The 27,492-nt window shown below is 40.6% G+C and overlaps 1 pseudogene; it reads left to right on the top strand.

Annotated features, from left to right (window-relative positions):
* Positions 1 to 4,033: 4,033 nt before the first annotated feature.
* On the top strand, positions 4,034 to 14,466 carry LOC130859165 (52 kDa repressor of the inhibitor of the protein kinase-like; annotated as a pseudogene).
* The last annotated feature ends 13,026 nt before the right edge of the window (positions 14,467 to 27,492 follow it).

Here is a 27,492-nt window from a genome sequence, read left to right as displayed (position 1 = left end):
TCTCTACGGTTCAAATAATACCCCCTGGTTCCTGTCCCGGTCCTAATAATTTTGGGGTAACCTGGTGTTTTCTGGGATCAGGTTCCTACATGTCAGTGGCTTTTCAGACCAGCTGCATTAGCAACAACTGATCCACTGAGTTTGAGAACCACCCCTGTTGAAAGGGAGAACATTGCCCCTCTCCATCTAGTCTGAGTCTTTCCTCAAATACCAAATGCTGGCTCCAACTCCACGGCAGCTGCCAGCTAACACTTCCACGCATTCTGCAGAGAGGAGAGGGCCTGGAGAGTGATTGGAGGAGGTGGTGGAGGGGTCATGACCTCCGGTTGACCCGTGAGCTGGACCCAGGCAATCAGAGGCTCCTCATCCCCTCTCCTGTTGGAAGGCATGTTCTACGCACTATTCCCACCGTGCGAACTGTTCCAAGGAAGTAGCCTTGAGAGAGCAATGTATTGTTGAGACCATAGGTGGCATACATGACTGAAGGCCTCTATATCAACTTTTAAAATGCTGGCAGGCAGGTATGGAGATCTACTGGTCTCACAACTGCCTAAGACAGGCCTCATATGTAAGTTCCCTGGCCTATTAATCCTTCCTCCTACCAATCTGGAGTAGTCTGCCTCTTTCTTCTGTCTCTCCTTGCCCCTTTATCAGCGGGGGGGGGGGGGAGGTGTGGGGTACAGGGGGCAGTTTCAGATTTCACTTGGGGAACTCCTGAGGTTGCAAACCAGCAAGGGTTCTTCAAATTCCATTCCCTCTGTCCCATGAGCCAACATAATATCTTTGTTGGCTTCGTTAGTGAATTATAAGAATAATTTCACTTTCCAGGAAACACATGGCATCTTTCCAAAATTGAGATTCAGTTTATAAGCAAAGGCTTGTGCCAGATTGAGGGAAGAAAGGACAGAAAGTGTTAGTCGTATGCATAGGTGTGTGGTTGGGGATCGGATTGGGGACTAGGAGTCAAGAAAAGCTTCAGCTTGAGCATCATACTTATGAGGGAACCTGAATTTAGACTCTTGCTACAGTTTCTAAATTGGATTATATGTAAACTCACAGAGGCACACTTGAAAAATTGTCGTCATTTCACTTGTGTTTTGTATCTGGCTTATACTTTCTGTAGTGTATTGTGAATTATTTTATAAACAAATGCTGTACTTACCTTATAGACAACATAACTGCACTGCATTGGGTTTTCATAAAAGTAATTTGTCAACATATTCGATTCTTGGGCCCTGTTCTTGCAATTATTCCTGATAATGACCTAAGAGCCTCACTATATCAACTTTCCCTGATCGTTCTCCCTTATGAGAAACTCTGGGAAGATACTCAGTATCTAGATGAGGTGGTATGCGGGTCCAACATTTAGCCCCAAATGGATAAAATGGAACCTATGCTAATAACTTCCCCTCAACATTAAACGCCGTGAAGCATTCAAAATACTTCCTAATTTCATGTCTTATCTAATTTATATCAAAAGTCAACAAACATTTATCAAGTGCTTATGGTGTGCCAGATACTGTATTAATACTGAGGAAACAAAGATGAAAAGGACAGCCAGTATTCTCAGAGTGCTTGCAGCCTGCCTACCAAGGGAGAAGGCTTGAATCATGGGTACAATTCATCACAATAAACACTGTGAGGGAAGTATGCACAGGATACAGAAATTCAGTTTAACTGGGGAAGAAGAGAAAGTGTTCTGGGGAAGACACCCCCAGAAAAGGTTATGAATATGCTGCACTACTTCCCAGCGCAGGAACACCCGGGGCAGAGGCTAGAGTGTCTGAAATAAGAGCATGATGGTTAAGAGCTAAAGCAGCTCTCTGGGTTTTGCTGCAGGCTAGAGGAGGTTGAAGGGGCATGGGAGCAGATGGGCCCCATCTCCTGCCCTCAGGCGCTCTTTAAATCTCTAAATCATGTGGTCTAGGTTTGTTGAGAGCTTTTTGCCTAAAAAAATTCAGGATTCTGAAGACAGGCACTGGTGAGCTGCTCCCTCCAGGTCTGTCCAGGCATCCAGAAGCTGGCAGAACCACTGAACAGCTAGGCAGCTGCAGGCTGCCACCAGGCTCCAAGTCCTCCTCCCTGGAAAGTGTAGAAGACTGAAAGGATTTGAAGAAAAGAAAAAAAAAAAAAGTTCTGTGTTAGTGCAAACAGATCCGTATATCAGCAGAGAGTTATCAAGGTTAATGAGAAAAATTATCTCATCAGAACAACCCCCAGACGGAGGCGCGCACGAGAGCTGGCAGCTTCTCTAATCTGCAAGCGAGGGGCCTCCGGAGCCCTGCGATCCATCAAAGTCACTTCCTCTGCCATCCCGCGTCCCTGGGGGAGCTTGGCCCTCCCGCCGCCACTGAGGAGGGAACTGGCGGGAGGGAGGGTCCCCGCAGATGGACAGCGGGCACAAGGGCGATGCCAGGTGCGCCCGGAAGTGGAAAAGGGAGCAGGGGACTGTACCCCAAACCTCCTTCTAGCTCTTAGGGAGCCAAGAACTGAGGATGCCCAAGTAGGTGCCAGGGGAGGGAAGGAAACGTGTGTGCACACACACACACACACACACACACACACACACACATAGACACAGACACACACATACATCAGCATACACACCACACCCTGTACTCACATACACACATAGTACACAGAATATGGACATATACCATAGACGTGCACACTCAGTCATATCTACCACACATCATGCATGAACATACCACACGTGTATATGTCACACACACCCACCACAGGCGTGCTGTGTGGTGCTGTCATTTGTTTTTAATCTTTCATCCTTTATGGGAAATAACAACTGTTTAGTCAGATGCATTTTCATAAACCCTTGTCCTTATGGTTCGTTTGGCAGGAGCCTGGAGTTTCCACCTGCTGCCAGTCCTGGGGGTTATAGAATTTTTTGTTTTGTTTGTTATTGTTATTGTGGTGGTGTTGGTTTAGTTTTGCATCGTTCCAGAGAAAACAGGAAGCAGCAGAGAAGTAGGTAGGAAGCCACAGCTTTTGCAGGTAGGCCATTCAATACGCAATGCAGTTTGCCAGACTGGCCGGCTTGCAGTCCCGGGACTGCAGTACCTGCCCACGTCCAGTGCCCAGTCCCCAGTCCCCAGTGTTGCCGCATCCCCTTTATGCGAAGGGTAAGCCTACCACCAGCAAGGGGCGTTACTCTTTGATCAGACCTCCTTCTCTTGGCCGAGGCTCACCTGTTCCTTACATTTCAAATCTTTCCTCAAGCCCCATCCCCTTTGGGAAGCTTTTCGCTTCACAGATCTTCCCTCTCCTCCCGCATTCCGTAATGAAGTTACGATAACTTCAGTAGTACTCCTCTGTAAAGCACAGTTTAGTCCATAATTTATATCGACTTGTATTCTCACTAGATTTCCAGGATGTCGGTCTCGACTTCTCCAGCCAGCTTGTAAGCGACCGCAGGGCATGATCAGTATTTTAACGCATTCTGACAGGCTCCCTCGGCTCTGGGCAAATGTGGGGAGCTGGGTTGCGATTCTTATCTTAAGGCATGGCCAATAGATTTTAGATTCATTACATTTCTTTCTTCGACAGAGGCTTCATTTGAGAAACAACCTATTTTTCTGGATATTCTCTGTTTCTGTGCATTGCTAAGAACTTTTGAAGGCTTACAAATTGTTCTGCAAGCACAGAATCGTCTGTGACATAACTGTCAGTATTCTTCAGTGGTGAAGCCTTTGCAAACGGGGAGGCAGAGGGGACGATGTCTCAGAAACCATGACCCATAGCACCTGGAGCTGACCCCATCTGATGACAAGCATGGTCTCCTCACATTACGAAGGCAGAGACACAGTTTCTTGACATCTCCCTGGTGTTAACTCCCCAAAGATCCAATACACATTGGTTGGCCGGTATGATCAAAATACAGTGTAAGCTATCCATTCATCAATATTTATTGATTACTTATTAGCTGTGTTCCAGACTCTGGGCAAGACACTGGAGGTATACCCCTGAACAAGCCAGTTATAAGACTTGTACTCTAGAATTGCAAATAGTGATCAGCACCATGAAGGAGCTGGAGAATTGTGATGACAGAGGAGGAGCTGGAGTGGGAGAATGGGGTCGGGTGAGCTGGAGGGAGTGGGGGCAGGTGTAGCGAGAACTCATCTAGGTGGAGTCACAGGAAAAGGGGAGGACATTTAAACTAAGCCCCAAAGAGGGGGAAGGAGCCGATTTCAGAGCATAGGGGAAGAGGTATTTTGTCAAGTGGAACCGTTTGTCTGGTTCAGCTCTGTAACCACTCCTTATTCAGCTGCCTTAACAGTGAGAGGCCCAGGTCACAGAGAGAATAGCTAACGGGTATTTATTGTTCAGCTGCAAAATGCCATTCTTATAATATTGCTCTGGGTAAGCTTCTTGCAAGTGAGGAAATGGAGACTCAAAGAGATAAAGAGAAGGGGTGAATATCCAGCCTGGTCTAACGGACCCCAGAGCGTGTGCCTCCCCGGTCCTGCCCACCACGGTAATTGTGTGTAAGAGAGTGAGCATGGCCCAGAGTCACCTACCTCCAGGATCTGAAAAATTGGTCAAGGAGTGTGATGACCTGTCTGCAAATCAAATCTTAAATAAATCACAACTCTTACTTGTAAAATTTTTCTTGTAAATGCCATAAAGTACTCCTAGGAGTAGGGAAGAGTCAAAAAATTAAGCAAATAATCCGAAAAGGATGAAGATGGCTGCCTTGAAGCTTCCTGGTATATGTTAACATTCACTGGTCCCTGCCTGTATAGACAGTAGACACCCATGAGGAACTCCAATTTTTCCTTTCATTCCACAGACACCTTTTGAGCACCTGTTATATGCCAGAGACCGTGGTAGTAACTTAGGATGTAGGTACGTATCACATTCTGTCTTAGATTTACAAACAATACTTTGGGGAACAAAGAGAGGAAACAATTATAATACAATGTGGGTAGTTCTATGATTGAGGTACACAGGGGCATGGAACACAGCCTGGGAGCAGGCAGTGTTAGGATTTCAGTAAATGCTCCTTGAAGGAGGTGATTTCTGAACCGAGTCCCTAAAATCTTAGTAGGAGTTAATCAGCTGAAGGCTATCGTCTAAGAGTGCTAGCAGGGAACATTATGGGAACTTCCAAGCAGCTGTTGTGGCTGGCCTGAGCATGTGGGCCGTGAGAGTGGACACAGTAGGTGAGGTTGACATCTAACCAGACACCAACCGTACTATGAAGAGCTTCTACACTGTGATAAAAAGCTAAGACCTTACTCTGAGTTCTGAGGGAAGCCACCGTGTGTGAAAATGTAAGCAGCGGAATGACATTGTTTTTATTTATTTTTATTTTTTATTTTTATTTATTAATAAATTTATTTATTTTATTGGTTGTGTTGGGTCTTCTTTGCTGTGCGTGGGCTTTCTTTTTAGTTGCGGTGAGTGGGGGCTACTCTTCATTGTGGTGCGTGGGCTTCTCATTGCCGTGGCTTCTCTTGTTGCAGAGCACGGGCTGTAGGCATGTGGGCTTCAGTAGTTGCAGCACATGGGCTCAATAGTTGTGGCTCACGGGCTCTAAAGCACAGGCTCAATAGTTGTGGCTCACGGGCTTAGTTTCTCTGTGGCATTTGAGGTCTTCCTGGAGCAGGGATCGAACCCGTGTCTCCTGCATTGGCAGGCGGATTCTCAACCACTGCGCCAAGTAGGAAGCCCTGACATTGTTTTTAGAGTAATCTCTCTGACAGCTGAGTGCAAAATGAATGAGAGGGAGGTGAGACTAGATGGGTGGCAGAGTAGCGTGGGATCCCTTCTGCGTGCCAGGTACTGTCCTAGTCACCAGGGCTCTGACCGTGAACAAGGCAAACGTGGAGCCAGTAGGCTAGCAAGAGAGACACCAAGTTTCACCAGTAGATCTCATTTCATATTCCTGACCAGCAACCTCCTCCGGGTCCTTGGTGCTGCCCAGCAATCGTGCTTTAAGTCCATTCACTCCTCCACGTCCCTAGATGATATTTTATCACTTCTCTTCCCTCAGAGTGCTACTTCCTCCCAGAAACTCCTACTTCGCTGTGGACCTTGCTTCCCACCTCACTGAGAAAATGCAGGCAGCCAGAAGAGAACATCCCATAGACTCTCAACACCATATCTACCCACTATCCGTGTTTGGGCATTCTGACACCCCCTGCCTGGCACCACACAAACTCCCTGGACTCCCATCTAAACCAGTCCCTCCCATTCCCAGATCCCATTCCCTCTGGCCTACTCAAAGCAATTCTCTTGCTCTCCCAAGACATTTTTTTTTCCACCCATGGATCATTCCACCAGCATACAATTTGCTGTTATTCTTCCCATCTTAAAATTTTTTTCTCGACTCACGTTCCCCACCAACTACTGCCGTGTTTCTCTGCTCCTGTTCATAGCAAATTTCAGAAGAGTCGTCTCTACTCACTGACCCAATTCCTCTCCTTCCAGTTTCTTTCTGTAAACCTACTATGATTGGGCTTTAAGCCCTACCACCACACAGAAATTATTTTGTTAAATCCAGTTATCAGTCCTCATCCCAAGTGGCATTGGTAATGATACATAGCATAAATCATTTTCTTAGATCTCCTCTCTTAACCTTTCCTCCAGGGCACACATTTTCTTGTTTCTACCTCACTATCGCTGCTTTTTGGTTTATTTTGCTGATTCCATGCCTTCTCCCCAACTCTTTATGTTAGGGAGCCCTAGAACACCACCCTTGATCATCTTTTCTATTTTCTTTATACTTATACCACCTATACGCCAACACCTCACTAAGAAGTATAAATCTCAGCTTATTCCCCCACACTTCAGCCTCACATATGCAACTACCTTCTCAAGACTTCCGCTAGGACAACTAGTAGACACTCAAACTTCACGTGTCCAAAACTGAACTACTGGTCTTATCCTATATAGCCTTTTCCATCTCAAGGGAAAGCATCTCCATTTTTCTAGTTGTTCAGGACAAAAATCATGAGAACCACCTGGCTTCTGTGTCTTTCACACCCCACATCCAATACATAAGTAAATCCTATAGTTCTATGGTCATCATGTGGCTAGAATCCTGTTACATCTGGCTACCTTCAGAGCCATCACCACCTATTTCAAAAGCCTCCTAATGGATCTCTCTGCTTTTACTCTTGCCCTCTAAAAAATCTGCATTCAGTGCTAGAATAGTTCTCTTCAAACTTATCACTCTTTGCTCAAAACCCTGAGTAATATCCAGGGTACTTAAAGTCCCTAACTTGTAGTCAAGTACTTGTAGTACTTAAAGTGCTACGTAACATCCTCTGTATCACCTCTATAACCTCACATATTTTCTCTTCTTTGCTCACTCTGTTTCAGCCATACTGGCCTCCTTCCTGATCAGTCCCTAAATTCTCCAGATGCACTTCCTCAAAGAATTTTGTATTGATTGTTTCTTTTTCTGAGAATGTTTTTCCTCTAGATATTCCCAAGTATTCCTCTAGATACACTCTCACCTCATTTAAGTCTTTGCCCACGTGGAAATATTTCATAAGACCCACCTTGAGCACCCTATTTTATTTTATTTTTAAACAGAAATACACACACAGACACACACATTTATTTTAAATTTATTTATTTAATTTATTTTTGGCTGCATCGGGTCTTTGTTGACGCATGAGGGCTTTCTCTAGTTGCTGCAAGTGGGGGCTACTCTGTTGTGGTGCACGGGCTTCTCACTGCGGTGGCTTCTTTTGTGGAGCACGGGCTCTAGGCGTGTGGGCTTCGGTAGTTGTGGCACGTGGGCTCTAGAGTGTAGGCTCAGTAGTTGTAGTGCACAGGCTTAGTTTGAGCACCCTATTTTATTTTATTAAAAAAATTTTTTTGAATACATCTTTTTTTTCTTTTAAAAAGTTTTATTGAGATATAATTGACATACAATAAACTGCATGTATTTAAAGTGTACGCTTTGATATTTTTTTCTTATTAGTAATGTATATATGGCAACCCAATCTCACAATTCATCCCACTCCAAACCCCACCCTCTGCTTTCCCCGCTTTGTTCTGTACGTCTCTGTCTCTATTTCTGCCTTGCAAACTGGTTTATCTGTAACATTTTTCTAGATTCTGCATATGTGCATTAATATACGATATTTGTTTTTCTCTTTCTTAGTTCACTCTGTATGACACTAGGTCTGTTTTTGTCTCTACAAATGTCTCACTTTAATTCCTTTTTATGGCTGAGTAATATTCCATAATATATATGTACCACATCTTCTTTATCCATTCATCTGTTGATGGATATTTAGGTTGCTTCCATGACCTGGCTATTGTAAATAGTGCTACAATGAACATTGGAGTGCGTGTGTCTTTTTGAATTATGGTTTTCTTTGTGTATATGCCCAGTAGTGGGATTGCTGGGTCATATGGTAATTCTATTTTTAGTTTTTCAAGGAACCTCCATACTGTTCCCCATAGTGGCTGTATCAATTTACATTCCCACCAACAGTGCAAGAGGGTTCCCTTTTCGCTACACCCTCTCCAGCATTTACTGTGTGTAGATTTTCTGATAATGTCCATTCTAACTGGTGTGAGGTGATACCTCATTGTAGTTTTGATTTGCATTTCTCTAATAATGAGTGATGTTGAGCAGCTTTTCATGTGCCTCTTGGCCATCCATATGTCTTCTTTGGAGAAATGCCTATTTAGGTCTTCTGCCCATTTTTTGATTGGGTTTTTTTTTTTTTTTTTTTTTTTGATATTGAGCTGGATGAACTGTTTATATATTTTGGAGATTAATCCTTTGTTGATTCATTTGCAAACATTTTCTCCCATTCTGAGGGTTGTCTTTTTGTCTTGTTTATAGTTTCCTTTGCTGTGCAGAAGCTTTTAAGTTTCATTGCTTATTTTTGTTTTTATTTGCATTACTGTAGGAGGTGGGTCAAAAAAGATCTTGCTGTGATTTACGTCAGAGAGTGTTCTTCCTGTGTTTTCCTCTAAGAGTTTTATTTAGGCCTTACATTTCGGTCTTTAATCCATTTTGAGTTTATTTTTGTGTATGGTGTTAGGGAGTGTTTTAATTTCATTCTTTTACATGTAGCTGTCCAGTTTTCCAGGCACCACTTATTGAAGAGACTGTCTTTTCTCCATTTTGTATCCTTGCTTCCTTTGTGATAGATTTGTTTACCATAGGTGCATGGGTTTATCTCTGGGCATTCTATCCTGTTCCATTGATCTATAGTTCTGTTTTTGTGCCAGTACCATATTGTCTTGATTACTGTAGGTTTGTAGTATACTCTGAAATCAGGGAGTCTGATTCCTCCAGCTCTGTTTTTTTTTTCTCAAGATTGCTTTGGCTATTCAGGGTCTTTTGTGTCTCCATACAAATTTTAGGATTTTTTGCTGTAGTTCTATAAAAAATGCCATTGGTAATTTGATAGGTATTGTACTGAATCTGTAGATTGCTTTGGGTAGTATAGTCATTTTCACAATATTGATTTTTCCAATCCAAGAACATGGTATATCTCTCCATCTGTTTGTGTCATCTTTGATTTCTTTCATCAGTGTCTTACCGTTTTCTGAGTACAGGTCTTTTGCCTCCTTAGCTAGGTTTATTCCTAGGTATTTTATTCTTTTTGTTGCAGTGGTGAATGGGATTGTTTCCTTAATTTCTCTTTCTGATCTTTTGTTGTTAGTGTATAGGAATGCAAGAGATTTCTGTGCATTAATGTTGTATTCTGCAACTTTACCAAATTCATTGATTAGCTCCAGTAGTTTTCTGGTGGTATCTTTAGGATTTTATATGTATAGTATCATGTCATCTGTGAACAGTGACAGTTTTACTTCTTCTTTTCCAGTTTAGATTCCTTTTATTTCTTTTTCTTCTCTGATTGCTGTAGCTAGGACTTCCAAAGCTATGTTGAATAATAGTGGTAAGAGTGGACATCCTTGTCTTGTTCCTGATCTTAGAGGAAATGCTTTCAGTTTTTTACCATTGAGAATGATGTTGGCTGTGGGTTTGTCATATATGGCCTTTATTATGTTGAGTTACGTTCCCTCTATGCCCACTTTCTGGAGAGTTTTTATCGTAAATGGGTGTTGAATTTTGTCAAAAGCTTTTTCTGCATTTATTGAGATGATCATATGGTTTTTATTCTTTATTAATATGGTGTATCACATTGATTTTGAAGCACCCTATTTTAAATAGCAACTCCCTAGTCCTCCAGCATTCTTGATGTCCCTTACCCTCTTTTATTCTGTAGCAATCACTACCTTTTAATTTACCATATAATAATATGCTTATTTATTATCTTTTATGTTTGTATCATACTCTGCCTGCCAGACTGTGGGCTTCTCCAAAGCAGATTTTTGTATGTTTTATTCCATTATGTGTCACATGTACTCAGAATAGAGTCTGTCATATGATAGGCATTTGATGAATACTTGCTGAGTGAATGAATAGCAGTGTGTTAAGAAGGAAGTGAAAAATGTGGGCCCCAAATGAGACAGTGTCTATGCAGTGAAGAGAAGAGATACACGAGATTAAGAAGGTAAAAGTAAGAGAGCTCTTTGATTGAATTCAGGGGTAGAGGATATGAGTAAAAGATGGTTCCCAGAGTTTAGGCTCTGGTGTCTCTGTGGAGGGTGGTACCATTCAGTGAGATAAGAAATGGGAATTCAGTTTGGTACCTGGATGTGCGACCCCAAGGTAGAAAGTTCTATTTGTCAAGGTTTTTTTTAAAAAATTTATTAAGATGTAATGCCCATATAATAAAACTGACCTTTTTAACGTGTACAATTCAGTAGTCTTTAGTATATTCACAAACTTGTGTAACCATTGCCACTGCCTAATTCCAGAACATTTTCATTGTTCCACAAAGAAATCTCATACCCATTAGCAGTCACTCCCCATTCTTTCCAACTTGGAGCCCCTGGAAAACAACTAATAGACTCCCTGTCTCTATGCATTTGGTTAGTGTGGATATTTAATATAAATAGAATCATATATTATGTAGCCTTTGTGTCTGGCTTCTTTCTCTTAGCATAATGTTTTCAAGGTTCATCCATATTGCAGCATGTGTGGGTACTTCACTGCTTTTTATGGCTGAATAATATCCCATTGTCATATACCACATATATATGTGGATATACCACATTTTGTTTATCCATTCATCAATTGATGCACCTTTGGGTTGTTTCCACTTTTTGACTCTTATGAAAAATGCTGCTGTAAACATTTGTATACAGATTTTTATGTGAAAGTATGTTCTCAGTTCCCTTGTGTATATATACCTAGGAGTGGCATTGTTGGCTCCTGTGATAGCTCTATGTGTAGTTTTTTAAGAACGTCAGTTGATTTTAAGTACTGTGACCACATACTTTGGTCTGCCAAGGTGAGTCCTAGTCTCTGCCTCTTGTCACAGTGAAGTTATAGATGGTGCTCCTTTGCACTCTCAAAAGAGCCCAGATCAGGGCATGAAATCCTGTGATCACCTTAGTTGTAAGGGTCTGGACCTGAAGAGGGCAGCAGGATTGTGGATAGTAATTGGAAGCAATAGGCAAAGTGCTATGTGAAAGCAGAGAGTCACCCAGAGAGCTTATCAAATGTAAAGAGAAGGGGGCTAAAGGCAGAAATGTACGGACATATGGACATTTAAACGTGACATATGGGCGTTTAAAGAGTTAAAGGAGAAATTTGAGCCTGTGAAGGCCTGGAGAAGGATCTCCCAGGGTAGGAGGCAAGCCATGGAACAGTGTTATATAAACTCAGGGGGGAAAAAGTGTCAGCAAAGAGAATGTGAGCAGTAGTATCCATGGCTGAAAAATGATTTTTAAAAAAAAAAACCTGGGGAGGTGCACCGGTGGCGGCGGCGGTGGCGGCGGTACGTCCTCCCGACCGCTCACAGCACTGTGGAGCTGCGTCCCCAGCCCGGCCCCCGCCCCGGATCGCGGCGCCCCTCCGGCCCCTCGCGGCTTCTCGCCCGCCCGCTCCTCCACGTGATGCGCCGGCCTGGCTCCGCTTCCCCGGCCCCGATGACGGGCGGGTGGACTGCCCTGAGGATGCGGAGAGGGAAGGGCTGGGCCGGCCGGCGGGCGGACAGCAACGCCGAACTTCTGCGCGGCCCCCAGCTGCACGCGGAAGGGCACTCAGTCGGACCTGGCTTCCTTCAGGTGCCCGCGGGATCCGGCCAGGTGCCAGAAGAGGGTGGAGAATTGTAGGAGAGCAGACTTAGAAGATAAAACACCTGATCAACTAAATAAACATTATCGACTGTGTGCCAGACACTTTGAGACTTCTATGATCTGTAGAAGTATACATTTTGCAGAGGCATCAGAAGACTAAAGAATGATTGAGTTACTTTATTTCTCAAAATTAGTTGAAGCAGATACTTGTGAAGTCATTGGGAGAGCCCTTATAGGACAGTTCTTCTAGATGATGCAATACCAACAATATCTGATCTTACCAGCCATTTGAATAATCTGCATAGTAGACACAGAAAAGGAATAAAAGAATTGAGTGATGATGAAATCAGGACACTGAAACAGAAAAAAAAATTGATGAAACTTCTGAACAGCCACCAAAACATAGGGAAATAAGCAACAGCAATGCTCAGAACCCCAGTGCAGAAGAAGGGGGTGAAGAGCAGGATGGAGACATTTTACCTTTAACCCTTGAAGAGAAGGAAAACAAAGAATACTTAAAATCTTTATTTGAAATTTTGATTCTTATGGGAAAACAAAACATACCTCTGGATGGACATGAAGCTGATGAAATCCCAGAAGGTCTCTTTGCTCCTGATAACATTCAAGCGCTGCTGGAGTGCCAGATCAATTCTGGTGAAGAGGTTCTGAGAAAGCGCTTTGAGACAACAACAGTTAGCACATTGTTCTGTTCGAAAACACAGCAGAAACAGATGCGGGAGTTCTGTGAGAGCTGCGTTCGGGAAGAAACCCTCAGGGACGTGAGAGACTCTCACTTCTTTCCCATCATCACTGACGATGTGGTGGACATAGAAGGGGAAGAACACCTGCCTGTTCTGGTGAGGTTTGTTGAGGAAGCTTATAACCTGAGAGAGGAATTTGTGGGCTTCCTGCCTTATGAAGCCGATGCAGAAATTTTGGCTGTGAAATTTCACACTACGATAACTGAGAAGCGGGAATTAAACATGGAGTACTGTCGTGGCCAGGCTTGCATTGTGTCCAGTGGATTTTCTTCCAAAATGAAAGTTGTTGCTTCTAGACTTTTAGAGAAATATCCCCAAGCTACCTACACACTCTGTTCTTCCTGTGCCTTAAATATGTGGCTGGCAAAATCAGTGCCTGTTACGGGAGTATCTGTTGCATTAGGAACAATTGAGGAAGTTTGTTCTTTTTTCCATCGATCACCGCAACTGCTTTTAGAGCTTGACAATATCATTTCTGCCCTCTTTCAGAACAATGAAGAAAGGGGCAAAGAACTGAAGGAAATTTGCCATTCTCAGTGGACAGGCAGGCATGATGAAATCTTAGTGGACCTCCTACAAGCACTTGTTTTGTATTTAGATGGTATAAATAGTGACACAAATGTTAGATGGAATAACTATAGCTGGCCGAGCATTTGTACTGTCTGCAGTAACAGATTTTGATCTCATCGTTACCATTGTTGTTCTTAAAAATGTTCTATCTTTTACAAGAGCCTTTGGGAAAAATCTTCAGGGGCAAACCTCTGATGTATTCTTTGCAGCAAGTAGCTTGACTGCAGTGCTGCATTCATTTAATGAAGTGATGGAAAATATCAAAGTTTATCATGAATTTTGGTTTGAGGAAGCCACAAATTTGGCAACCAAACTTGATATTCAGATGAAACTCTCAGGGAAATTTCACAGAGCTCAACACAGTAACCTGGAATCTCAGCTAACCTCTGAGAGTTACTATAAAGAAACTCTAAGTGTTCCAACAGTGGAACACATTATTCAAGAACTGAAAGATATATTCTCAGAACAGCACCTCGGAGCTCTTAAATGCTTGTCTCTGGTACCCTCTGTCATGGGACAGCTCAAATTTAACACATCAAGGAGCACCATGCTGACATGTACAAAAGTGACTTACCTAATGCTCTCTGCTGAGCTACATGCTCTCTGCTGAGCTACATGGTCTCTGCTGAGCTACGTTGTTGGAGAATCAAGTGGAAACACAGAGGCAAAGATATAGAACTCCCATCCACTATTTATGAAGCCCTTCATCTGCCAGCCATCAAGTTTTTTCCTAATGTTTATGCACCGCTGTAGGTCCTATGTATTCTTCCTGTGATGAAGGCTGAGAATGAACGCTATGAAAATGGGCAAAAGCATCTCAAAGCATACCTGAGGAACACTTTGACAGACCAAAGGTCAAGTAACTTGGCTTTGCTTAACATAAATTTTGATATAAAACACGATTTGGATTTAATGGTGGATACATATATCAAACTATACAAGTAAGTCAGAGCTTCCTACAGGTAATTCAGAAACCATTGAAAATACCTAAGAGACTTTTAAAATAGGCTTTCTCTTGTATTTGATATTTGAAAAAACTCTATAGGAAATTTGAAAACATCTTACGGAAAAGCTGTAAGGTGTATGTAGGCCACTTAATCACTGAGTATCTTGACCTGTAGGCCTCTCATTGAGTACCTTAGTCACTGATAATCTGCCTGTTTAAATGGCTTATTTGAACTCCCATCCTTTGGAGACCTTACTGTTCTTCCAGAAGATAGCATTGAAGGTACCATGTTATACTTCTGTGTGATCTCTGCTGATGGCACTTTGGAACTGTTTTAGTTAAGTCATTTTAGACATAACATTCATTACTGTGGATCCAATGGTCACGCATTGAGTTATCAGTTCTTTGAAGAAATAACTTTTAAGGAGGTATGGGAGGAAGGAATACATCTTATAAAATGTTACAGTGAAGCTCATGACTGACCTTTGAATAGTAGGAGTTTTAAGTATGCTGTTAAAAATCTGTAAGGGACAGTTAAGAAAATTTTCAGAGTGTAGAGAGAAATGTGTGAGCTCGCCAAACAAAGATTTCAGTGTAGAGTTTGTCTTTATCAAATGAAGTTAAAGTTCGAATGGAAAAGCCTGCCGTTGTTGTTCCACATCTGGTTGTTACTGCTTACATTCCTTTACTGAGCCTACATCTTCATCATCTTTTTGGCAGGTATCAGCATATGTTGAACACATCTGTTTCATTGTCAAGACGGGATCAGTGGCCATGGATACTGACAACTGATCTGTCTGTTTTCTTCTGTCTTCTTCCATGACTGGATCTACTGCCTCATCTTGATTTACAAGCGAAACCTAGAAAACCTACAGAAATAAGTGTTTTGTGGTTTATCTAGGGATAATACAGAAAATATTGCTGTTATTTTTGGTGAAGAAAATCAATTTTGTATCATTTATTTCATCCTGAATAAAATGTGAATTTTGTTTAAAAAAAAAAAAGAAGAAGAATTGGGACCTATTCAGTGAGATAGCATTAACCACCCTGGCAAGAGCAATTTTGGTGAAATTTTGAGGAAAGTCCCAGAAAACAGTAAGTAGAACAAACTGGAAGACCGGAAAGGGAGGCAGTGGAGATAATCAATGTGGGTTTATCTTCCAAGAAGTGTGGCTGTGAAGAGGAGAGGTTCAGTTGGTTAATATTTATTTATTTATTTATTTATGTATTTATTTATTTATTTATTTATTTATTGGTTGCACTGGGTCTTCATTGCTGCCTGCGGGCTTTCTCTAGTTGCAGAGATTGGGGGCTACTCTTCATTGCGGTGCATGGGCTTCTCATTGTGGTGGCTTCTCTTGTTGCGGAGCACAGGCTCTAGGTGCGTGGGCTTCAGTAGTTGTGGCACGTGGGCTCAATAGTTGTGGCTCACGAGCTCTAGAGCACAGGCTCAGTAGTTGTGGTACATGGGTTTAGTTGCTCTCAGCATGTGGGGTCTTCCTGCACCAGGCCTCAAACCTGTGTCCCCTGCAATGGCAGGCAAGTTCTTAACCACTGCACAATTAGGGAAGCCCCAGTTGGTTAATATTGAGGGAAGGTATATGTTTGGATTTTCGTTGGTGGTGTCTAGTTTTTCTTAAGTAAAAGAGATTTAAATATGTTCAGGGAAGTGGTTGAAGATAGAGAAAAAAGGAGATAAACAGGAAAGCACATCTGCTTAGACGTGGCTAGGCAGGGAGGTAACAGGTGCAAGGGCTGAGACAGGGAGAGCAGTTTAGATGAGACCAGGAACCCCTTCTACACTGGGGTTTGGGGTGTGGCAGGAATGAGAGGCTGTGGGGATAATTTAGTGACTGTTAAGACCAGAGCAGGTAAGGGGAAATTTTTAAAAATTGAAGAAACCCTTAGGAAGACAACTATTTTCTGTGACAAAGGCAGAGAAGCATTGAAACGTGTTTACTTAAATGTGACACAGAGTGCTGAGCAGGGGTCTTGAGGGAAATAGTGAAGGCATGGGAAAGGCAGGAGGCTGATGAGGGAAGTTCAGGTTTATATACAGCACCGGGGGCCCTAAAAGTTGAAGATCCTATATTCATGGTACTTGGGGCATCTTCCAATAGCAGACTGGGAGAGATGCAGAGAAAGCAACTGCTAAGCTGGTCCAGCTGTGGATTTCTGCAAGGTAGTCAATCCAGATGTTAAGGGGAAAAGGAGGTAGAAAGATAATATGTGGGTTGAATAGGAAATAATTGATCCCAAACTTTCCAAAGTTCCCCTCCCTCCCCAGCCTCATATAAAGAGATGTTAAGAGAAAGCAAAAAACCAAAACCCAAGAAAGACACAATAAAGAGCCTGGCTTCTTTCTTCTGCAGATTATCAGCTTTACCTATCTCAAAATAAATAAATAAAAAGCACTTTCAGATGTTTTCTTTACATTGAACTATGAATAGTTATAAAACATCATAAATACCATTTATGTTTCAATCTGCTCACAGGGAAGAGATGGGTTTAGCTACAACAAAATTAAATTGACCAAGCATTGAAATCTAATGGAATTTTTTGTTCATTTATGATGCAGTGCTGAGGTTTAAAATTTGTATTTACTCTTTCACAATAAATATTTTATTTTTCTTGAATTTACGATCAGTTGCAGTCATCATAGCCTCACATGACTGAGAAGATTGGACAGTATTGCCCATTTGCCTTTTATTGTTAAGCTTTTGATTGTTAATTTTAATAATCTGTACAAAGTGTGAACAATTTTTGATACTTTTTATTTAGATGGTGTGTCAAGTGTCTGGAACTGTTCCTGAGCTCTTCATACCATAAAACAGAGAGTAGTGTGATAAAGGAAAAACAGGTATTCTAAAAATGAGCTTTACGTTGATTATATCTGAACTTCCTTAAAATTAAGATAAAAGCACTATTTGGCAAAAGTTAGTTCAACCCCACTCCCTCTCCCATGAATGCAATAACTGAAGGAATGACAGGCCTTTCATATCAGACAGTCATAATATAAATCTGCTTCACACCATGATCTTATTGTTCTAGTTGACATTATGCTCTTCCCCTACCTCGCCGTTGATGTAAATCCTACTTATTCTAAGCAGCTGGTCGGTTTTAGTTCTGCTTCCTCTAAATGCCTTCCAATAGGACATACACGGGTTCCATGTTATTTATGATCTATTCTATGCTGTTGCCTACACAGCCGAGAATGATCTGATCCCAGCATTCTTTTTCAAACTCATCTCATACCATCTCCCCCTTGCTCACCATACTCCAAACTCACTGGGTCTGATGGTTAATTTCATGCTTCAATTTCACTGGGCCACAGGGTGCCCAGACATTTGGTCAAACATTGTTCTGGGTGTGTCTGTGAGGGTGTTTCTGGATGTGATTAATATGTTTCTCCTGGGTCTTCAGCTTGCCACCTGCACATCTTGGGACTTCTCAGCTTCCATAATTACATGGGCAAATTCCTTATAAAATATAATATAGATACAGATAAATGTGTGTATGTGTATATTCGCATGCACGCGCATGTGTGTGTGTGTCTATCCTATTGGTTTTTTTCCCTGGAGAACCCGGATCAATACACTGGGTTTCTCGTTAAACTCTTTCCTTCCTCAGGGCCCTTCTACATGCTGTTCCCTTTGCCAGGAACTTCCTTTCTCCCCATCTTCCCATAGCTGTCTAATGCTCATCATTCAGGTCTCTGCTTAAGTTGTTAACCTCCTCCTGGAAGTCTTCCCAGACCACTCAAATAAAACCCCTGCTCCCATCACTCCACAAACCCTGATTTTCCAGCAAGAAACCGTTTAATTTCTTCCTATCGCTTAGTGAGGTCTGGAATGATATTTATTTGTGTATTAGTTATTTGTCTTCCTACTCCTTTCCTTGGTGTTACATTACAAGAGAAGCAAACCTCTCATTATTGTTAGCCAGTGTGTCTCTGTGCCCAGGGAAAAGCCTGGCTCATACTAGCTACTCAAAAAATATACTACCTCTCATTTAATGGTATGAGGAACTCAAGAACTGTTTCAGGAAATTGACATATCCTGTAATTACTGTAAGTATTTCTTTGTATACATCACCAGCATTAGGGGAAATAAGAACAGAGGCTATGATGATAAAACTTCAGCTTTGAATCTGTATCATCATTAACCCAAGAAAACAGGTAATGCTTCCCATTCGTTCCTGCCAAATAAGAATCAAATGGGTGATGTACATGGAAGTGCCCTGAATATATAAACTGTCTTTTATCCTATTATATAATAACTATGTATTTTAATAGCTTCATAATTTAATAGTATAATAGTTTAACATATTAAACTATTCTATAACTGTTATTATACCTTGTTATCCCACTTTGTATTGTGTTTAATTTCCCTTTGACACTTTATGAGCACTTTTGCATATTATCAAATATTCTTTGCAAACATGATTTAGTGACTATATAATGCTTTGTGTGGATGTATAATAATTGTAAGTCTTCTCTTGATTGCTGGACATCTAGAGTTCTTTTATTTACATTAAACTTACACTGTGATATGCCATAATAAATCAAATATATATCTGATTATAGTTTCAGGATGGGTCTTCAGACATAGAATTAATATAGCAAAAGAAAGAATTTTTATGGCACCCTGAGCAGATTGTTTTCCATCAGAGAGTGTACCAGTTTTCATACTTAACATCTTCCAAGTATTGAATGAGAATTTTTTTTTTTTACCTCTAGCACTCACAGGTGGGAGATGGTTTTCTACTGTTTAATGCATATTTATGGTATTATCGGTGAAGCTGAGCATTTTTTGTATATATATTGGACATTTATATTTTTCTCAGAATTGCTTGCTATTGACCATTTTTCTATTCGATTTAAGGATTTTTTTCATTTAATCAATTTGTATGAGCATATTATAGATTGATGGAGCCTATCATTTATCATGAATGTTTCAGATATTTTTCCCAATGTGTCCTTTGTCTTAAATTTATATATGAAACAACTTTTCATTTTCAGGTAGTCAGATTTATTGATAGTTCTGGATATGATTTCTTTCATCACTTTTATGGTTAGAAAGTTCTTCCTTATTTTTAGATCGGATAATTATTGATTTTTTTTCTGGTTCAGATAGAATTTCATTATTTACTTTAACTCCTTTTTTTAAAATTAATTATTTTATTTATTGGCTGTGTTGAGTCTTCATTGTCGTGCACAGGCTTTCTCTAGTTGTGGCAAACAGGGGCTACTCTTCGTTGCAGTGCGTGGGCTTCTCAGTGTGGTGGTTTCTCTTGTTGTGCAGCATGGGCTTCAGTAGTTGTGGCATGCAAGTTGAATAGTTGTGGCTCACGGTCTCTAGAGCGCAGGCTCAGTAGTTGTGGCACATAGGCTTAGCTGCTCCATGGCATGTGAGATCTTCCCGGAGCTGGGGATCGAACCCGTGTCACCTGCATTGGCAGGTGGATCCTTAACCACTGTGCCATCAGGGAAGTCCTGTTATTTACTTTAACTCCTAATCCACCTGGAATTTGGGGTACATAAATGGGAATTTTACTTGTTCCTCATGCCCATGTGTAACCAAGCATTGTTCATTCATGTTATCAGTCCCTATATACCAAATGCTGCATAGACTAATATATGTCAGTTGGGTGTTCACTTTGTTCTGTTCTGATCTACTGGTTGAATTTTGCACTGACACCATTCTATGTAAAATTATTAAGTCATTACCACATGGTAATGATTAGGCAAATAGAGTTTCTCATTGTTGCTCTTCTTTTTTTTTAAAAAAAGAATTGGCTGTCTTTACTTGTTTATTGATTCAGATACATTTTAGACTCTTGAAGTTATGAAAACTCACACTTATATTTTTTGTTGAAATTACAACAATCCTAGAAATTAATTTGGTAGAATTTTATTTTTTCACAGTTTCAGGGTTATGTCCCAAAATTAAGATTTTATTCTTTTCCATTTATTTCAAGAATTGTTTTAGGCTCTACAGTGAAGATTTCTAGTTTTCTTATAGATCTCTTAAGGTTTTCATTAAGATTAAAACTAAATAATATATATTTGATTTCAGTTCTTATTTAGGTAGCTTTAATGTTATTATACTATTTCCAAGGAAGTAGATGTTGCTCATGTATGTCCTCAGTTTGTCTCATATATTGGGAGAAGAGCTGAGGGGAAACTAGTCCAGGAAGTGAGTAAAGGAAACAGAGGACATAGGATTCAGGTGAAGAGCCATTTCCACACAGAGAGAGTTTGTAAACCTTCATGTAGTGTGTAGTGTTGGCTTGGTTCCCATCATGCCTGTTTTTTCACTATTAGACAGTCATTCCTTTGATTTAAAGTATATATTCAAGAGTTTATTGTAAAAATGCATACCATTATTATCCTCCAGTACCAGATCATTAAATATTTTAGTAGGTAAAGGAGCAAAAATAAGAGTTAATAATGGTTGAGCAATATCAGAGTAGAAATAACGTAGCTGTGTTAGAGGAAGAGGCTCAAGCTGGTGCCAATGAATATTATCCCTGTGCTAATCATGGTTCACAGGTAGTGCGGATCCAAAACCAACATGCCAAGAAAATAGTTGTCAGAAACAGAAGCTAGAGTCCCAAAGTCAGGAATATAGTGATTAGTTTCTGGGTGAAAAGGCTAAACAAAAGCATTAAAACATGGAAGACTCAAGTCAAGGTATGAAGGCAACTTCAAAAGAATCCAAGACAGAGAAAGGAGGGGATAAGGTAGCATAAAGTTTAAGCTTCCAGTCAGAAAATAAGAAAGTGCTATACTGGAAATAACAGAGTAGTCACAGAAAAATAATAGTATTGGTTTTTTTAAAAATTTTTTATTTTATATTGTAGTATAGTCGATTTACTATATCATGTTAGTTTCAGGTGTATAGCAAAGTGATTCAGTTATACATATATATATTCTTTTTCAAATTCTTTTCCCATTTAGGTTATTGCAGAATATTGAGTAGGGTTCTCTGTGCTACACAGTAGGTCCTTGTTGGATATCTGTTTTAAATACAGTAGTGTGTATATGTCCATCCCGAACTCCCAATTTATCCCTCCCCCCAACCCAATATTTTTGTTTCCTTAGGTAGGTTTATTCCTAGGTATTTTTATTCTTTTTCATGCAGTCATAAATGGGATTGTTTCTTTAATTTCTCTTGCTTATCTTTTGTTGTTAGTGTATAGAAATGGAACAGATTTTTGTGTATTAATTTTGTATACTGCAACTTTACCAAATTCATTGATGAGCTCTAGTAGTTTTCCAGTAGCATCTTTAGGATTTTCTATGTATAGTACCATGTCATCTACAAATAGTGACAGTTTTACTTCTTCTTTTCCAATTTGGATTCCTTTTATTTCTTTTTCTTCTCTGATTGCCATGCCTAGGACTTCCCAAACTATGTTGAATAAATGTAGTGAGATTGGGCATCCTTGTCTTGTTCCTGATCTTAGAGGAAAAGCTTTCAGCTTTTCACCATTGAGAATAATGTTTGCTGTGGTTTGTCATATACAGCCTTTATTATGTTGAGGTAGGTTCCGTCTATGTCCATTTTCTGGAGAGTTTTTATCATAAATGAGTGTTGAATTTTGTCAAAACCTTTTTCTGTATCTATTGAGATGATCATATGGTTTTTATTCTTCAGTTTGCTAATGTGGCATGTCACACTGATTGATTTGCGGATACTGAAAAATCCTTGCATCCTTGGGATAAGTCCCACTTGATTGTGGTGTATGATCATTTTAATGTATTGTTGAATTTAGTTTGCTGGTATTTTGCTGAGGATTTTTGCATCTATGTTCATCAGTGATACTGGCTTTTAAATTTTTTTTGTGGTATCTTTGTCTGATTTTGGTATCAGGGTGATGGTGGCCTCGTAGAATGAGCTTGGGAGTGTTCCTTCCTCTGAAATTTTTTGGAAGGGTTTCAGAAGGATAGGTGTTAACTCTTCTCTAAATGTCTGATAGAATTCACCTGAGAAGCCATCTGGTCCTGGACTTTTCTTTGTTGGGAATTTTTTTTTTTTTTTTGGTTTATGCAACTTTATTGAATGTTGGGAGTTTTTTAATCACAGTTTCAATTTCATTACTTGTGATTGGTCTGTTTATATTTTTTATTTCTTCCTGGTTCAGTCTTGGGAGATGGTACCTTTCTAAAAATTTGTCCATTTCTACCAGGTTGTCCATTTTATTGGTGTATAGTTGTTTATAGTAGTCTCTTATGATCCTTTGTATTTCTGTGGTGTCTGTTGTAACTTCTCCTTTTTCATTTCTAATTTTATTGAGTCCTCTCCCTTATTTTTGGTGATGAGTTTGGTTAAAGGTTTATCATTTTTAGTTACCTTTCCAAATAACCAGCTTTTAGTTTCATTGATCTTCTCTATTTTCTTTGTCTCTATTTCATTTGTTTCTGCTCTGATCTTTATGATTTCTTTTCTTCTGCTAACTTTGGGTTTTGTTTGTTCTTCTTTCTCTAGTTGCTTTAGGTGTAAGGCTAGGTTGTTTGTTTGGGATTTTTCTTGTTTCCTGAGGTAAGATTGTATCGCTATAAACCTCCCTCTTAGAACTGCTTTTGCTGTGCCCCGTAGGTTTTGGATTGTTATGCTTTTGTGTTCATTTGTCTCTAGGTATTTTTTTGATTTCCTCTTTGATTTACTCAGTGATCCATTGGTTGTTTAATAACATATTGTTTAGCTTCCATGTCTTTGTGTTTTTTACTGTTTTTCCCTTGTAGTTGATTTCTAATCTCATAGCTTTGTGGTTGGAAAAGATGCTAGATATGATTTCAATTTTCTTAAAGTTAACCAAGGTTTGCTTTGTGGCCCAGCATGTGATCAATCCTGGAGAACGTTCCATGTGCACTTGAAAAGAATGTGTTTTTTGCTGCTTTTGGATGGAATGATCTATAAATATCAATTAAGTACATGTGGTCTAATGTGTCATTTAAGGTCTGTGTTTCCTTTTTGATTTTCTATCTGGATGATCTGTCCATTGAGGAAAGTGGGGTGTTCACGTCTCCTACTATTATTTTGTTACTGTTGATTTCTCTTTTTATGGCTGTTAGTGTTTGCTTTATACATTGAAGTGCTCCTATGTTGGGTGCATATATATTTGCAATTGTTATATCTTCTTTTTGGATTGATCCCTTGATATTATGTAGTCTTTCTTTGTCTCTTGTAACAATCTTATTTTAGAGTCTATTTTGCTGATATGAGTATTGCTTTTCAAGCTTTATTTTGATTTCCATTTGCATGGAATACTTTTTTCCATCCCCTCACTTTTGGTCTGTATGTGTCCCTAGGTCTGAAGTGAGTTTTTTGTAGACAGGGCATATACAGGCCTTGTCTTTGTTCCATTCAACCAGTCTGTGCCTTTTGGTTGGAGCAATTAATTCATTTACATTTAAGGTAATTATCGATATGTATGTTCTTATTTCCATCTCGTTAATTGTTTTGGATTTGTTCTTGTAGGTCTTTTTTCTTCCCTTCCTCTTTTGTTCTCTTGTGATTTGATGACTAACTTTAGTGTTGTGTTTTGATTCCTTTTTCTTTTTTGTGTGTATCTATTGTAGATTTTCAGTTTGTGGTTACCATGAGGTTTTGATATATTAGTCTATATATAAACAAGATTTATATATTTATTTATGATTAGGAAGAAAAAATTTAATTCTCATTATTTGCCAACAATTTAATTACAGAGAAATAGAAAAAAATACACAAATAACTGGAACTTAAGCAAGTTTAGAAAAGTTGTCTAATAAAAAATTACTACATAAATATTATTTACAAGACAACAACTGAAGAGAAAATTTTCTCTTTGCTTTTTAGATCTTCTAGCTCTTTGTTAAACATTTCTTCTATCTTCTCAGTCTGTGCCTCCATTTTTTTTCCAAGATCTTGGATCATCCTTACTGTCATTACTCTGAATTCTTTTTTGGGTAGATTGCCTATCTCCACTTCTCTTAGTTGCTTTTCTGGGGTTTTATCTTGTTCCTTTGTCCGGGCATATTTCTCTGCTGTCTCATTTCATCTAACTTTCTGTGATTGTGGTTTCCATTCCACAGGCTCTAGTGTTGTAGTTCTTCTTTCTTTTGCTCTGTACCCCCTAGTGGATGAGGCTTGTCTAAGAGCCTTGTGCAGGCTTCCTGGTATGAGGGACTGTTTCCTGCACGCTGGTGGTTGGCACTGGGTCTTGTCCCTGGGGTGGGCAGGGCCACGTTAAGGGGTGTGTTTAGTGGGTAGCTGTGAGCTTAGGAAGATTTCAGGCAGCCTGTCTGCTGTTGGGTGGGGCTGTGTTCCTGCCCTGTTGATTGTTTGGCCTGAGGTGTCCCAGCACTGGAGCCTACAGGCTGTTGGGTGGGGCCAGCTCTTGGTGAGAAAATGGGAGCCTCCAGGAGGGTTCATGCCAATGAGTACTCCCCAGAGCTACCACCACCAGTGTCTTTGTCCCCACAGTGAGCCACAGCCACCCTGTGCCTGTGGGAAACCAGGGAGGATGCAGAGGGCAGTAACTTGGAAACACCTGCAGAGGGCACATGACGGCTGAGTGACCGTAAACATGTTCTGAAAACAGAACAAATCTCAAAGGAAAACCGACTGAGATAAGTCAGTCACAAAGCCCGATGGTGCCAGCTCCGGGTTGAAGCTTACCTATACTCCCTAGTAGTGATAATATACACAAGGCGTTCTATTTTGGCTCTTCTGAAGTCTCATGCCTTGTGTTTTTCATTATTCTGTTTTATAATTTGGTCCCTGCTAGAATGCTTTTGATCTTTCTCAATAAATATGCCATGGGAATTAGAGCAAGGGGCTCTTGACTGACTTGGTCTTGAGTCCCCTGACCCCATGCTTTCCTATACTCTCGTGTGAATTTTCTTAATTCCGCCATGCCACTCACATTCAGGTTCATTCGTGTGGAGGTTACCTCCACATGTGCCTCCACAGGAGACCCTCCAATACCAGCTGGCAGGTCTGGCCCTGGCTCTCATGAGGTCACTGCTTTCTCTGCTGGGTCCTGGTGCACAGTAGACCTTGTGTGCACCCTCCAAGTGTGGAGTTTCTGTTTCCCTCAGTCCTGTGGAATTCCTGAGATCAAACCCTGCTAGCCTTCAAAGCCAGATGTTCTGGGGTCTCCTCCTCCCATTGCCAGACCCCCTGGATGGGGAGCCTGACGTGGGACTCAGAACTTTCACTCCTGTGGGAGAACCTCTGCAATATAATTATTTTCCACTTTGTGGGTCACCCACCCAGTGGGTTTGGAATTTAATTTTATCATGATTGCACCCCTCCTACCATCTCGTTGTGGCTTCTTCTTTGCCTTTGGATGTAGGATATCTTTTTTGGTAGGTTCCAGCTTTTTTTTTTTTTTTTTTTCAATGGTTGTTCAGCAGTTTGTTGTGATTTTGGTGTTTTTGTGAGAGGAATCCTCCATTTTGTCTCCCCAAAATAATTGTATTTGGTTCCTTGAAATCCTAGCTAAACGTGGTATACTTTTCTGTTCAGCAAATCCTGGTTCAAAGCTTAGCCCTTGAATGCCCAATTCACCTTCTTCCTTTCACCAACTTGAATATACTGAAAGCAGAGCAAGATGACTGCCATGGCTGTGGTCCTGGACAGTTGGTGAACATCATGAAGTCACTGAAAATCAGTTCATAAATACTGAGAGAGAAGAGAGTGGCCAAAAATATAGCTGGGAAGAGTGAGACAGTCACCATATTTGTGTAGCTTACAAGTTTGCCAGTGGTGGTTGAGTAAAATGAGAGATTAGAGATTCTGAAAATCTGCCCTGTCACCATATGATGTTCTATTAATAACACTTCACATTCAAATTGTATGTTATAGTCTACAAAATGCATCCAAAACCACAAATCCATGGTCTACTAAATCTTCTTCAGAATCCTGAGGGCTAGTCTGGAAGGTTATAATTAACTCCATTTTATAATTAACAAAAACAAGGCTGTGAGAAATGTAGTGACAGAGCTAGTGAGGTGCAGAGATCCTGGACCCAGTCCCTCTGACAGTCCATCTGATTCCCTCTCCACAACCTGTCTTCATTTCTGCTGCTCCTTTAGCTCAGCCACTGGTCCTCAAACTTGCTTGCATCTTGAAATCATCTGGGAAGCTTTTAAAATACTGAAGTTTGGGTCTTCTTCCTAGAAACTCGGGTTTAATTGGTGTGACCTACAACCTGGACTTTGCGGTTTTTGAAAGCTCCAAGATGATGCTAATGGAGCAAAGTTTGAGAACCCACTAATTAATTCTCTGATGACAAATGCTTTATTCAGAAATATAGGTGGGGATTCAGTGATCCCAGTATCAGCCAAAGTATCCCATTTCAAATCAACAGGCTGAGTTGGTGGAGATGGGTGGGTGGTCCAACTTGGGTAACTTTCTTAATTGTAGAGCTAAGAAGAGTTAACTGGAGTTGATGAATAGCTCCCTTTTCTCATCTTCATATTCTACTTTGGAGTATTTTCTCTTCACTTTTGTTACCAAGGAGTGCATATGGGAGTTGAGAAGGGTAGTTGGGGCATAATTACTATAAGGTAGGACATATCAAAGAAAATGCCTCAGCCAAGGTATGAGCTAAGGTAGGTAAAAGCAGGTTCATAGAGACTAGGTGTTCTTTTTTTACAATTTTATTTATTTATTTATATTATTATTATTATTTTTAATTTTTATTTTTTAGCTGTGTTGGGTCTTTATTGCTGTGCTCAGGTTTTCCCTAGTTGTGGCAAGTGGGGGCTACTCTTTGTTGTGGTGTGCGGACTTCTCAGTGCAGTGGCTTCTCTTGTTGAGGAGCACAGGCTCTAGGTACGTGGGCTTTAGTAGTTGCAGCACATGATCTCAATGGTTGTGGCTTGCAGGCTCAGTAGTTGTGGTGCATGGGCTTAGTTGCTACGCAGCATGTGGGATCTTCCTGGGCCAGGGATCGAACCCGTGTCCCATCCATTGGCAGGTGGATTCTTAATCACAGCACCACCAGGGAAGTCCGAGACTGGGTGTTCTGAGTGAGAGTCGGCCCGAGAGGAAGAGCTGAGACAGCAAGAGGAGATGA

The sequence above is a fragment of the Hippopotamus amphibius genome, chromosome 8 (genome assembly GCF_030028045.1).
Source record: "Hippopotamus amphibius kiboko isolate mHipAmp2 chromosome 8, mHipAmp2.hap2, whole genome shotgun sequence".
Lineage (NCBI taxonomy): Eukaryota > Metazoa > Chordata > Mammalia > Artiodactyla > Hippopotamidae > Hippopotamus > Hippopotamus amphibius.
This window is presented reverse-complemented; position numbering and strand designations above follow the sequence as displayed.